The sequence below is a fragment of the Pipistrellus kuhlii genome, unplaced genomic scaffold (assembly GCF_014108245.1).
Source record: "Pipistrellus kuhlii isolate mPipKuh1 unplaced genomic scaffold, mPipKuh1.p scaffold_m20_p_14, whole genome shotgun sequence".
NCBI lineage: Eukaryota > Metazoa > Chordata > Mammalia > Chiroptera > Vespertilionidae > Pipistrellus > Pipistrellus kuhlii.
Window position 1 is genome coordinate 8,254,287 of NW_023425449.1, and position 12,584 is coordinate 8,266,870.

The following is a 12,584-nucleotide window of genomic DNA, read 5'->3' on the forward strand; positions in this document are numbered from 1 at the left end:
TCCTGACAGCCATTTGCGCTAAAATCCAAAATGGGCCTACTTGTGTCCCCAGTTTCTTGTTCCGGCATTAAGAAGGATTCAGCAATCTGGAGAAAGGCTGTGTGTAACTTAAGTAAAACTCCAGAGACAAAAGATAATTTTGAAATGAATTGAGGGTCAGAGGAGCCTGGCTAAAGAAACCAAGTTCTCCTTGTCTCAGGACCCCTTGCTTTTTATTAACACAATTTGTCCTAAGGCAAGGTGGAGATATTCACTTCAAAGGGTAAGGTTTTGTACAGAGTCCATTGTCAGATTGGGGAATAGCCTACGGCTGTCTAGGTGTTTGGCCAGTAGGAGGCAATAACATGTAGATAAAGATGCCCTGAGCTGTCTGGCAGCAAACAATCATTTTAATGCATCCTTTTTCAGGCTTGGGGAAATGCCTTTAGCCACTCCCAATAGCATATGTGACTCAGCCCTTGTTGAGTCCCCAAGTTCCATCAACCTTTTGATGAAACTCTTGCAATTATGACATGCTGGCATTGGCTTCCGGCACTTGTGCTTCATACAGTTTGTGAGGAAAGAGGTGACAAAGAAAACCCTGCTCCCAGACCAAGGGAGCAGCCCATACCTGTGTGAGATTCCTGTGAGCATGCAGCCTGGAGAAATGGGAATTAGCAGTCACTGACAGCCATGTGCTAGCTCCATTACACTCCCCCTCCACACACACACACTCAGGGGACAGAGTGGGAGGTCTTGTCCACTGGGAGGAATCTAAAGCCTAATCTCCGAAATGAAAAGAGAGAGAAATTAACTGGTGAGCTAATAATTCCATCCATTATATGTGTATCTGGGGAGGAGAAGAAATAGCTCCTGCCTGGGAAAGGGAGGCAAATCCATCAAGGGTCTCTCTGGGATGAGCCTACTTAGAAATAGGTCACTTGCCTCAGAAACACAGGCAAAGACTGAGCTGCGTGAATCCCAGGGGCGTGCCATACCGGCCAGAGCAACAAGAAAACAGCGGAGACCTGATCCTGCCTCTGACAGCTGACTGATCTCCCGATGGCAGCCTGCTTAGCCTCTTTGAGCCTGTTTCCTCATTTGTCACAGAGGAAGAAAAATCATGGTCCTCTCCCAAACATGCGCTTTGAGGTATTGGGTGGGGGAGGGAGGGGGGAGATAAATGTCATAAGCCAGCTCTGCTCTCCATAACCTACCCCATTTAATTGGCACATCACTAAGGGACCTCAATTAATGCTCATTAATCTAACCACCTTTAGTGCAAAGAAAAACACCGAAGCGGGTGGTTCTACTGAAAAGAAAAGAAAATGTTTTTACCATATCCAAACACCTCTGTGGGGAAGCAGTGATGAAAGCATCCGCGATCCTGTCTGTCACTGAAAATGTCTGCCCGAGTCACTGTCACCTCCCTCGTCCCTGGAGCTCTGAAACTGCCCAACTGTGAAATACATACAGAGGCATGTCTCCTCCTGCTCACCTTCCTCCCAGCTTAATCTGGCCTCAGCCCCTCTACTCCAAGCACCCGCCTCAGCTGAGATGCCCCCTCCCTCTCCTTCCCCACTTCTCTGGCTTAGGGAAGGACAGCCCCCCAGGAGCATGGCTCCCTCACACCAAGCCTGCCTCTGCTCACCTCCTGCCCACCACCCTCCTTGTGCCTGACACTGGGAAGAGGATTGTCCGGCCTAATTAGCCTGAGCAGAGACAGTCCTTGGGGCCATGTTTACAGGGAAGGGCTGAACCGTAGGGAATGGTCATTGCACCTTAAAAGTAAGAGCCCTTAGCCCTCATTCCCTCTCTCGGAGGCCCCCTTCTGGCGCCCATGTGCTCACGGGGCCCAGGTAGGGGCAGGTCCCTCAGGGCACACCAGCCTGCCTCACTGTCTCCTAGGCCAGTGGTTGGCAAACTCATTAGTCAACAGAGCCAAACATCAACAGGACAACGATTGAAATTTCTTCGGAGAGCCACATTTTTTAAACTTAAACTTCTTCTAACGCCACTTCTTCAAAACAGACTCACCTAGGCCGTGGTAGAGCCACACTCAAGGGGCCAAAAAGTCACATGTGGCTCTCAAGCTGCAGTTATAGGCTAAGAGGCAACAAAATCATTCTCATAGTGTGTGTGTGTGTGTGTGTGTGTGTGTGTGTGTGTGTGTGTATACCCACACATGCCCCTTCGCCTCCATCCCTATCAGACTCCCCGTTACTTGCTCCCAAACAGCAATCGGGGCCATCCTGCACCTACTGTCTCTGGTGGAGAAGCAGGTTAGCAGAATAGTTATGTGATCAGGCGTTGGGGGTCAGACTGCCTGGCTCTGCCACTTACCAGTTCCATGGCCTTGAAAATCTAGTCCCTGCTCCTCAGCTTCCTCATTTGAAACACTGGCAGTTGAGTTATTATCTCCACTTCGTTTCAGAACACTGTCCTGTCCAGCATCCTATAAATATACCGCACCCATGAGCTCCCGTTAATCTGGGTAGCACTCATGATTCTGTCCAAGGCCTTGGGGCTGGGTAGGATAGATGGCTCAGGGACCCTACAAGGAACCGCCCTCGCTTTTCTGTCCGACTCTCACAATCAGCTGGCGACAGATGCACCAGGGCCTACTCTCAGCCTCTCTCCCCTAAAGGCCCTTCCTTACGCAGCAGCCAGGGTGTGGACTTGGGGGTAGAGAATAGCACGTAGGCCCAAAGCCAAAACGGCAGGAGCCCACCAGCCTTTACCAAACTTTCTCTGAGGTTTCAGTTGGCACATTTATTAATAACGAGGCTCTTTGTCCTCATTTCTATTCTCAGAAATTCGCTGGGTGTCAAGGGCAGGGGTCAATATTGGAGACCAGAATTAGGTACTCCTCAGTCCTGGTCAAAAAAGCATCAAAAGAACTTCAGGTCCACGCCTCTGTCCTCCAGGGGCCAGGCACGGGAGCACTTTCTACATTAGGGGTGTCGAACTCAATCAGAGAAGGGGCCAAAATCTAAAATCCAACCTAAACCGTGGGCCGAATGGTTTACTGAACAGTCATAAACTGTCATTGTGATGGAAACGCAGCGGAGTGCAGTGATGACAGCGCGGTGCGGGCCACATTGCAAGGCATGGCGGGACGGATTTGGCCCGCGGGCCTTGTGTTTGACACATGTGTTCTACATCCTGGGACACAGATATACCAGGCTCCGTCCTGACTTTGAGGAGCTTGTTGTCCACTAGGAGAGATTATTTCTCCATAGATTGCTTCTATGACTTCAGCAAGAATCAGAATCCCCCGCGGGGCTGGTTAAAACACCTCAGGCTGCAACCTCACTGTTTCACAGTCAGCTAATCAGGGGCCTTTGAATTTGCATCTCTCTCTCTCTCTCTCTCTCTCTCTCTCTCTCTCTCTCTCTCTCTCTCTCTCTCTCTTTCTCTCGTCTTTAATATTTACTAGGGGAAATGATTTAAGCTCGAATCTCACCTTCAAACCCCCAAAACACCTTGGCAAGAAATAAAAACTTTTCATTCTTGAAAAGGACATTTTGAAAAGTTACTGAATTAATAAAAACAGCACCAGTTATATTCTGAAGACAATTCCTTTGACATGTTTTCCTTCTCTGAAAAACAGTTGCTGAGAAGTCATAGTTTGAAGGCAAGATATCTGTCATAGTTCCATTTTCCTAGTGTGCTATCAAGACAATGTTTCAGATCAAATCACTGAAAATCTACCACATTATTCAAATGTAATGATTAGCAGTGGGAGGGGACAAATCCTAGGAAGTGATCGCATTTTCTTCCCTTTCATGCGTTCCCTCTCTTGCCCTACCACTGTCCTCATAATTTAGGGTTTCCAGTGATCTCCAGAGTGAGTGTCAAATGTTTCTATGGTAATGTCACCTCTTGAATTTGCATTTCTAACCAGCTTCCAGGGAATGGGGATGGGGATGGGGATGGGGATGGGGATGGGGATGGGGATGATGGGGATGATGGGGATGATGTGGATGATGGGGATGATGGGGATGGGAATGGGGATGGGGATGGGGATGATGGGGATGATGGGGATGATGGGGATGATGGGGATGATGCGGATGATGGGGATGGGGATGGGGATGGGGATGGGGATGGGGATGGGGATGGGGATAGGGATGCTGCTGCTATGGGGCCACAGTCAGAACCACCGCTCTCCTATGGTGAGAGCAGGACAGAAAGCCAGGCGAGCACAGATGGTACCAGTGTGCTTCTGCGATGCTACAGCAAGTCCATCATCTCACCTCCTCGGGTGACACTTGCTCCCCCTGATGTCTGTGAGCCAGCATCTCAGACCAGCACTCAGAAAGCTCTGAGACAGAGTCCCCGGCCCCAGAGCGTTAATGAGTAGCAGAAATAAAATTAAGGCTTTTCATTTAATAATGAATCAGCCAAAGCACTTGGGAAAGATGTGACAGTTACAAGAACATTTGCATTTTTGTACTAAAATATTATTTTAAAACTTCACACTATATTATCAAATACAGTTCTGGGTGGAATTAAACACCACATTTTATGGAGTTCCTAACAGGGGGTTTTCCCTGTGATTGGCCCTCAGCAGATGTTTACTGAATAGATATGAGCTTCCAGAAGCTTCTCCAGATGGTTCTCTCTTTTAGTGTGTTGGTCCCAAGAAAAGTTACCTCATACCTTACCTTCTGCTTCTGAGCCACGAATCACTCAGGCTCTGAATGAAGATCTTTTTTAAAAAAAATTTATCTTTATTGTTGAAAGTATTACAGATGTGTCCTTTTTTTCCACGTTGAACCCCCCTCCACCTTACCCCCAGCCTGCCCCTGCCCCTGCCCCAGGCAATCACCACGCTATTATCTGTGTCCATGTGTTATGCATATCCTATATAATAAAAGGGTAATATGCAAATCGACCGAAAGCCAGAACATCTGGTTGCTATGACACGCACTGACCACCAGGGGGCAGACACTCAATGTGGGAGCTCCCACAGGGAGAGTACCGTTCAGCCACACGCTGGGCTGATGGCTGGCGAGCTCAGCGGTGGTGGCGGGAGCCTCTCCTGCCTCTGCAGCAGTGCTAAGGATGTCCGACTAAGCCGTCAGTCGGACATCCCCCAAGGGATCCTGAACTGCTAAAGGATTCAGGCCAGGCTGAGGGACCCCTGTGGTGCACCAGGCCTCTTCTATGTATACAAGGTTTGTCTCAGGTCTGCAGTGATGAGAGAAATCCCCCTGCCACGCCACCTGTCTTTCATTTCGCTGTACAGCAGTCTAGCATTCTCAATGGCCATCTGCCAGCTGCAGTGAATCATCTGACATTTCAGAATAAAATAAATATCCCTTTTAGAAAAGAAAAAAAAAAAAAATCCCAAAGCCTCTCTTTAAAAGCCTTGAGGGTTACTGGGGGGAGGAGGGAAACGTTAAAGAAAAAGGATGGGAGAGGGTGGTGAGCACTCAAAGAAATAGTTTCCAATGACAGTCCGGTTTTTAAATAGTTACGGCAAAGGAAAGAATGCTTTCCAGATGCCAAGCAGCTATCCAGTTAAACACAACTCCCCATCGCCCGGGAGCCGTGGGCCTCTGACTGAGAGGCAGGGAGGCGGGCGCTCAGACAAAGGATTTTACTCCTAAACACATGCCCATTTTTTAAAACTTTAAAGAGCCAGCCGAAGCTGGTTTGGCTCAGCAATAGAGTGTCGGTCTGCGGACTGAAAGGTCCCAGGTTCGATTCTGGTCAAGGGCATGTACATTGGTTGCGGGCACATCCCCGGTAGGGAGTGTGCAAGAGGCAGCTGGTTGATGTTTCTCTCTCATCGATGTTTCTAGCTCTCTATCTCTCTCCCTTCCTATCTGTTAAAAAAAAAAATCAATAAAATATATATTTTTAAAAACTTTATAAAGAGCCAGCCAAACACTCTGCCTCCCTTATGACAACTGTTTCTACTGACTTTGTGGGGATTGACTGGCCAATATTATTGGCATAAAAAATTAGCATAATTGACATTTGCATTTTCATGACTCCTTACAGTTTATTAAAAAACTAGAGACCTGGTGCACAAAATTTGTGCAGGATAGAGTCCCTAGGCCTAGACTCCCCGCCTCCCTGCCTCCTCCTTCTCTTGCTCCCTCAGTGCCCAGTGGCTGCTGCTGGTCACCTGCTGTGTTCTGCGCTGCCCTCTGGTGGCCCGCACATGTCATAGCGAGCGATCAAACTCCCTCTCTCCTGGTTGAATTCCTGTGCAGACAATTTGCTTGTTAGCCTTTTATATATAGAGAGAGATTATAGGCATTGTCTCACTTAAGACTCATAAACCCTATACCAGGAATTATGATCCCCATTTCAGAGCACAAAACTGACATGCAGGTTGCTAGCGAGGACTGACCACCTGTTCTTTCCAGCCACACCTGGTTAAGGCTAAGGTCAGGCCAAGCAGCAAGTCACCCATGTAGGACCCTGGGTAAGCACCGTGGAGGCCACAGGCTCGGGGCTCAGACACATGGGCAGCTCTCCTCCCCATAACCTCGGTACTCATTAGCATCACTTGGGAGCAGGCTCCTAATTTGTATAGTGAACGTGAAAATGCCCACAGGGTTTTCCTCGGGATTCCATGAGTCTGTGGAGCAGTTAACACAGGGCGGGGCCCAAGACAAACCCTTATCGGATGGTAGTTCTTCATATCAGTATAGGCTTTCTCTATGAGCAGTAGCACGTCACACCGGGCACAGTTCTCCATAATGATGGCTTCTAGCTAAACCCAAGGCCTAATGGACAAAACATCTGGCAGTTTTCCTCTGGCTGAAAGTAAACACTCATTTCAAATGAAACATCTGTACTAAGCCACTGTACCTCAAAGGGAATGCCAATATTTTTTCAAGATTATATATTTTGTTACCAAACGTACACAACGCTGATCAAAGTTGGGTTTTATTTACTTTAAAACGCCTTGTGTTTTAAAATTCTCACCAATAAACCATGGCCACTGGGTTAGCCCATATTTCACTGCACACTTCAGTAATCTTTACACATTAATCATCCACCTTGGCTTGCGCCCCCTCCGTATGGATCATGCCTGTGTTTTATTATTTCCTTGGTCAACGTAAGTGTTTCAAAGGCTTTTTCAGAGCAACTCAGCCACGAAACTATGCTTCCGGGTGACACTTACGACGGAAGGTTTTTTTTTTTTTTAACCCAGTGGTGAAGTAATTTTAATCACAAAAACAAAACCATGAAATGGAATCCCAGAGACAGCTGAACAAACCTTTAATTACCCAGCCACCTAGTAAATCCTTTCTCTCTTCCCCTGCATTCAGTGTGCGGCCCTGGATATCATCTCATTAAATCAACAGTGCAGATCGGGTGTACGGAAATGCCTTGCTCCAAATACGCATTTCTCTTTCCACCTCTCTTTCCAACAGCTAAGCCTTTCTCACATCGGGGCAACATCCAGTTAAATCAGAAGAGTCAAGAAGAAAAGCAGGTAGCAGATGCGAAAGCAAGCAACTGCAGCTGGCACTTCGGGCCAGTAGTCCCCAGGTGTCAACAGGAGATTGCGTGAATTGTGTGTGTGTGTGCGTGTGTGTGTGTGTGTATTCAATTCAATAATTACTGAATTCTTCTCATTTACTAGAAATATGTTCTGCACTAAGCTACATGCCTGGTACATACAAGTCATAGTTAATACATGTCAATTGAATGAATCAATGAATCACAAATATTCCACTAAAATCACATATCCTGTGCATGTTATGATCCTACTTAGCATCTATGTTTAAGAATTTGCTTTGGGGAAAAAAAAAAAAAAAAAAAGGAAGAAGAATTTGCTTTGGGCCCGACTGGCATGGCTCAGTGGTTGAATGTCAACCTATGAACCAGAAGGTCACAGTTCGATTCCTGGTCAGGGCGCATGCCCAGGTTGCAGGCTCCATCCCCAGTGGGTCCATGATTCTCTCCCATCATTGATGTTTCTCTCCTCTCTTTCCCTCTCCCTTTCTTTCTGAAATCAATAAAAATATATTTTAAAATGTTTTTTTAAAGAATTTGTTTTGACAAATGAAAAGTCTTAACCGTTATACTTTGCTCAAGCCCAAATACCATTCAGATTAGATACATGCTTCTTGTAGCAGCTTCTATATGTCATCTGTCCATGCTAATCTTCACCCTTTACCCCAAGGGCTTGCCAAAGTGTTTGCAAGACATGGAAACGCATGTCTCAGATGGGAGAAAAATGGAGACTGTGCTGACTGATGTACTGAAAAGGACACACCAACACTCTCACTTCCCTCAAACCCAAGACTTAGTGGACTGAGTTGTCAATGTTCCCCAGCTATGAGCCCTCATGCTCTTCTGAGCTGGGCCCAGAGCAAGAGGCCCAGAGCCTGCGTCTGGCAAATGGCTTGCAATGGCAGGAAGGAAGACGGAGGGGGGGGGGGGTTGCTTTGGGGCGCCCTGGTCTCTGTTGCTCCTGGGAGTCCTTGGATACTGATGTGGGAATAGACCTTCACTGAGGAAACGAGGAATTGGCTCCAAAGTCACTTTGAGAAAACACAACTGCTATTGGAAAGAAAAGTGAGGCTAGCAGCATCTTTCTCCCGGAAAAGACTTGCAGATAAGCGGGACTTGAGTGTCATCCTGGGGCTGCCTCCCACCACGACACAGCTGGAATTGATCATTATTCTCCCACCGGTGGGGGGGGGGGGGCATGGGGGGAGGAAATCTCACATAAAAACCAAACCTTCATGTCACCCTCTTGTCCGTTTAATCATCAGGCTTTTTTCTTTTAATAATCTTTCATCCTCACCATCTGGAATTTGGCACCTGAGAGATGGTAGGATCTTTAATATCTTCTTCTGCGTTGGTAAAAGTGGATGAATTTCGCTGGGATTGAAATTAATTAATTTGGAGGGGGATGCAGTTTTTCTTTAATTACAGACTCAAACGTCTCGGAATGTTTAATGAGCAAAAAAGAATTATGTTCGGAATCAGAGTGGTTCAGCCAGGCTTGGACCTTCTGACTTCCCGAGAAGAACGTAAATGAGCCCTCTCCTGCCTGTCAGAAACCAGATGGCTGCTCGCTTCCCACAAAAAGCGCTCCCATTCCTCTCCCCTTGTTGGCAAGTGTGTTTTCCTTCAACTGCCTGTGCTCTGTTCTCTGGGTCTACACTAAGGAAGAGCCTCATTCTCACTATGACGGAGACTAGATAAGGTGACCAGACGTCCGGCTTTTGGCGGGACAGTCACGATTTTTAACAATTTGTCCCGCCAAAAGCGGGACGTCTGTTCACCTTAGACCAGGATGAGCCCTTCCAGTGTGGAGTTGAGTGGGCAGGTGGGTCAGTTAGACAGAGGGCTCTGACCCCAGACTGCTGGGCAGACGACCCATGGGATGGGTGGCAAAGGGGTTTCAGAATGAGCTTGTGTTGCAGGAGGTATTCTGGTCCGAGTCTCACAAAGGCCTGCTTCTGCCCCACGCAACGGGGCAGTAAGCACCAGACACCCCGGGAACTGCCCAGGATGTGCCAGAAAACCAATAACCGCAGAGCCACGAGGAGAGCTCAGGATATGGTAACCTTCCATCTGCCACCGCCCTGATCCCTGAGCCTCAACTTACCTGCTCTGCCCTCCTGGCGGCACCTTCCGACAGCCCTGGGTGGTGCCAATGCACAGGAGCACGACTTGGGAGGGGAGAGAGGCGGCGCCCCGCCCGGCTCAGGTCCGGGGACTGTTTGCAGAAGCCCTTCCCCTGCAGGAGAGAAGGCCCGGGGGTGTGACCACTGCCGTCGGGGGCACGCCCAGGCACTCTGTGCAGCTCCTGCGCCCTCTGGCCGGCTGCCTTCCCTCAGAGACTTGGCAGGGAAGCCCGCGCTGGGTTTCATCCTAGCTCAGAGACAGCCAGGTGTCCAGACCCGCCTGGGACCCTGTGCGAGTTGTGATGACACAGGGCGAAAGGCAGGAAGGCGCCAGGCTGCGCGTGGGAATGAGCTTCCCTGACGAGAGGCCGCCGTGGCCATGCGGCTGGAGCTCCAAGTCCTTCTCTCCTTTGCCAGGTAAATCATGGGATCCAACTCCCACCCCAACTTCTCTTTCACAAAAGGATGTTTTCCAAGCCCCGGCTGGGGGCGACGGAACAGCCGTGCGAGGTGAGACCCCTCGGTGGACGCCTTGACCTGGACCTCCCTCCCTCCTGCCTTCTATTCCATTTTTGGTCCTTCCCTGCTCCCTTCTCAGCTCTGTCTTCCCAGTTCCCAGCCCTTGGTGAGTTTGCTTTGGGGGCCTCGTGCCCGCTTCATGTCCTAGATGTTTTCTCATTGTTTCCTGCCACTCTCTCCCTCAAAAGCTACCCTCTGTGTGTGTGTTGCCTCCTGTGTTTCTCCCTTCCCTGCCTCTCCTTTATCCTCTTTCTTTTGTCTTCTTGCCTCTTCTCAGTTTTAATGTTGAGAGGAGCTACAGTCCCACAGCCAGAGTGAGAGTCCAAATGTTCGCACCTGGCACCACACAGGCACCGACTCATCGGAACAGGTGCCAGCCATTGAGCTAAGCGGGATCCGGAAGGTTCCCAACTCTGCACGCACCAGTGGGCTGTGGGAGGTCGGAGACCGGCTGGGGGGCTAGGGCGGGAGAGCCCTCAGAAGGCAGTGGCTGATTACAATCACACTAGCAATTCCGAACTACTTCAGTCTCTGAATGATCAACAAGAAAAACAGCCCCTGACATCTGGGACCTGGGCTGGTGCCATCTGCCAGGCCTTGGTGTTGCAGGGAGCTGGCTGGCACAGGCATGCCCAGCAAAGCCGGCTGAATAGAAACTGTCCTACAGAACAGCACCAGAGAAGGCCACTGCATGACCAGGAAGGGTCAAAGCAAAAACAAGTCCACTCCATAGTCATGTCTGAGACACACACAAATAGGAACACTGTCCAAAGCACAAAAAATGACCAAACATCCCCCTATCCTGCTGCTGAGTGACCCTCTTCTCTACCAATGACAGCTCCAGCCTGGGTGCCTTCGTCCCGCCTTCTAGAGAAGACACGTGAAGATACCCAACCATGGAATTACCCTCCCCACTTCCTCAAAGTATCCAACCCTGATTTCTTGAACCCTCCTCAAATCATCAAACACAAGCCCAAATCCTATAGTAGCTTCTTTCTGAAACCCTTTAATGAAGTTTCCCCCCAGGTTCCCCAGGCTGTGTGTAACCCTCATGACAATAAGCAGCAAAACCAACTCGTTCAGTCCTAACCGGTTTGGTTCAGTGGATAGAGCGTCGGCTTGTGGACTGAAAGGTCCCAGGTTCGATTCCCGTCAAGGGCATGTACCTTGGTTGCGGGCACAACTCCAGGGTAGGGTGTGCAGGAGGTAGCTGATCGATGTTTCTTTCCCATCGATGTTTCTAACTCTCTATCCTTCACCCTTCCTCCATGTAAAAAAATCAATAAAATATAAGACTTTGGCTGGAGGTCATTGACAAAATGCATTTGGGTCCTGCCCCAAGCCTTGGGATCACCTCGAGGAGGGGGTTCCATGGAGGACTGCCAATTAAGTCCCCTCGTAAGGAAGAGAGAGGGGGACCCAATCCTCACCCTGCCCCCATTCTAGCTGGAAATTCTGGAAAACTCCCTGGAGAAGAGCATCACAGAGAGGGAAGTCTCCAGTGATCAGAAGAACAACATAGTGGCTTCCAACTCTAGCAGGTGACATTGACTTCCTGGCTTCAAGGAAGACCTGCTTCATGGTGTCAGGAAGGAAAGTGCTCAGTTTGGCATAGACCAGTGGTGGGCAAACTCATTGGTCAACAGAGCCAAATATCAACAGTACAGCGATTGACATTTCTTTTTTGAGATCCAAAATTTTTAAACATAAACTTCTTCTAATGCCACTTCTTCAACATAGACTCGCCCAGGCCATGGTATTTTGTGGAAGAGCCACACTCAAGGGGCCAAAGAGCCACATGTGGCCCGTGGGCCGCAGTTTGCAGATTACGGGTGTAGATAAATCCTTTTGCCTACTTACCGGTGAAGCACCACCTGGGACAGCTCTCCAGCCATCCCAGAATAACTCTAGAGCATCTGTATTACTGTTGCTCCCTCCCCTACCTACCTCAGCCAATTTCCACTCCAGAACTGACCCTTCCTTCCTCCTCCGTAACACTGAGTTCTCAGCTTGGTTCAGGAGCACTGTTTTCTTTGTCACTATGGCTCCCAACTAAGGCGAAGGCAAGAGCTTAGTTGGAGCCATAGAAAGCTGTATATCCCATCAGAGGTGATGTCATGAGAGGCAGATACCAGCCTTTTAGAACACAACTGGACCTGAGCATACGCACTACTTCCAAGAACCGGAATGGCCTCCAGCACCCAGGCTCAGGGAACAGGAGTCTTGTTTCACAGCCGTCTCTTCTGCTTTCGGCCACTTGAGGAAAATATGATGCTTCGTTCAGAGGGGCGCATCATTGCTAGGCACCAACTTAGCCACAGACTAAGAATTTGCTCCTAAGTTATTCAAGATGTTCGAAAAATGCATACACAAAGAAACCGAATACATACCCTGCAGTTTTTGAGACAATGAGGTGAGAAACGTTCTGCAACCATTCTCAAATCATCAAACACCTGCTCGGATCCTCCGGGGCAG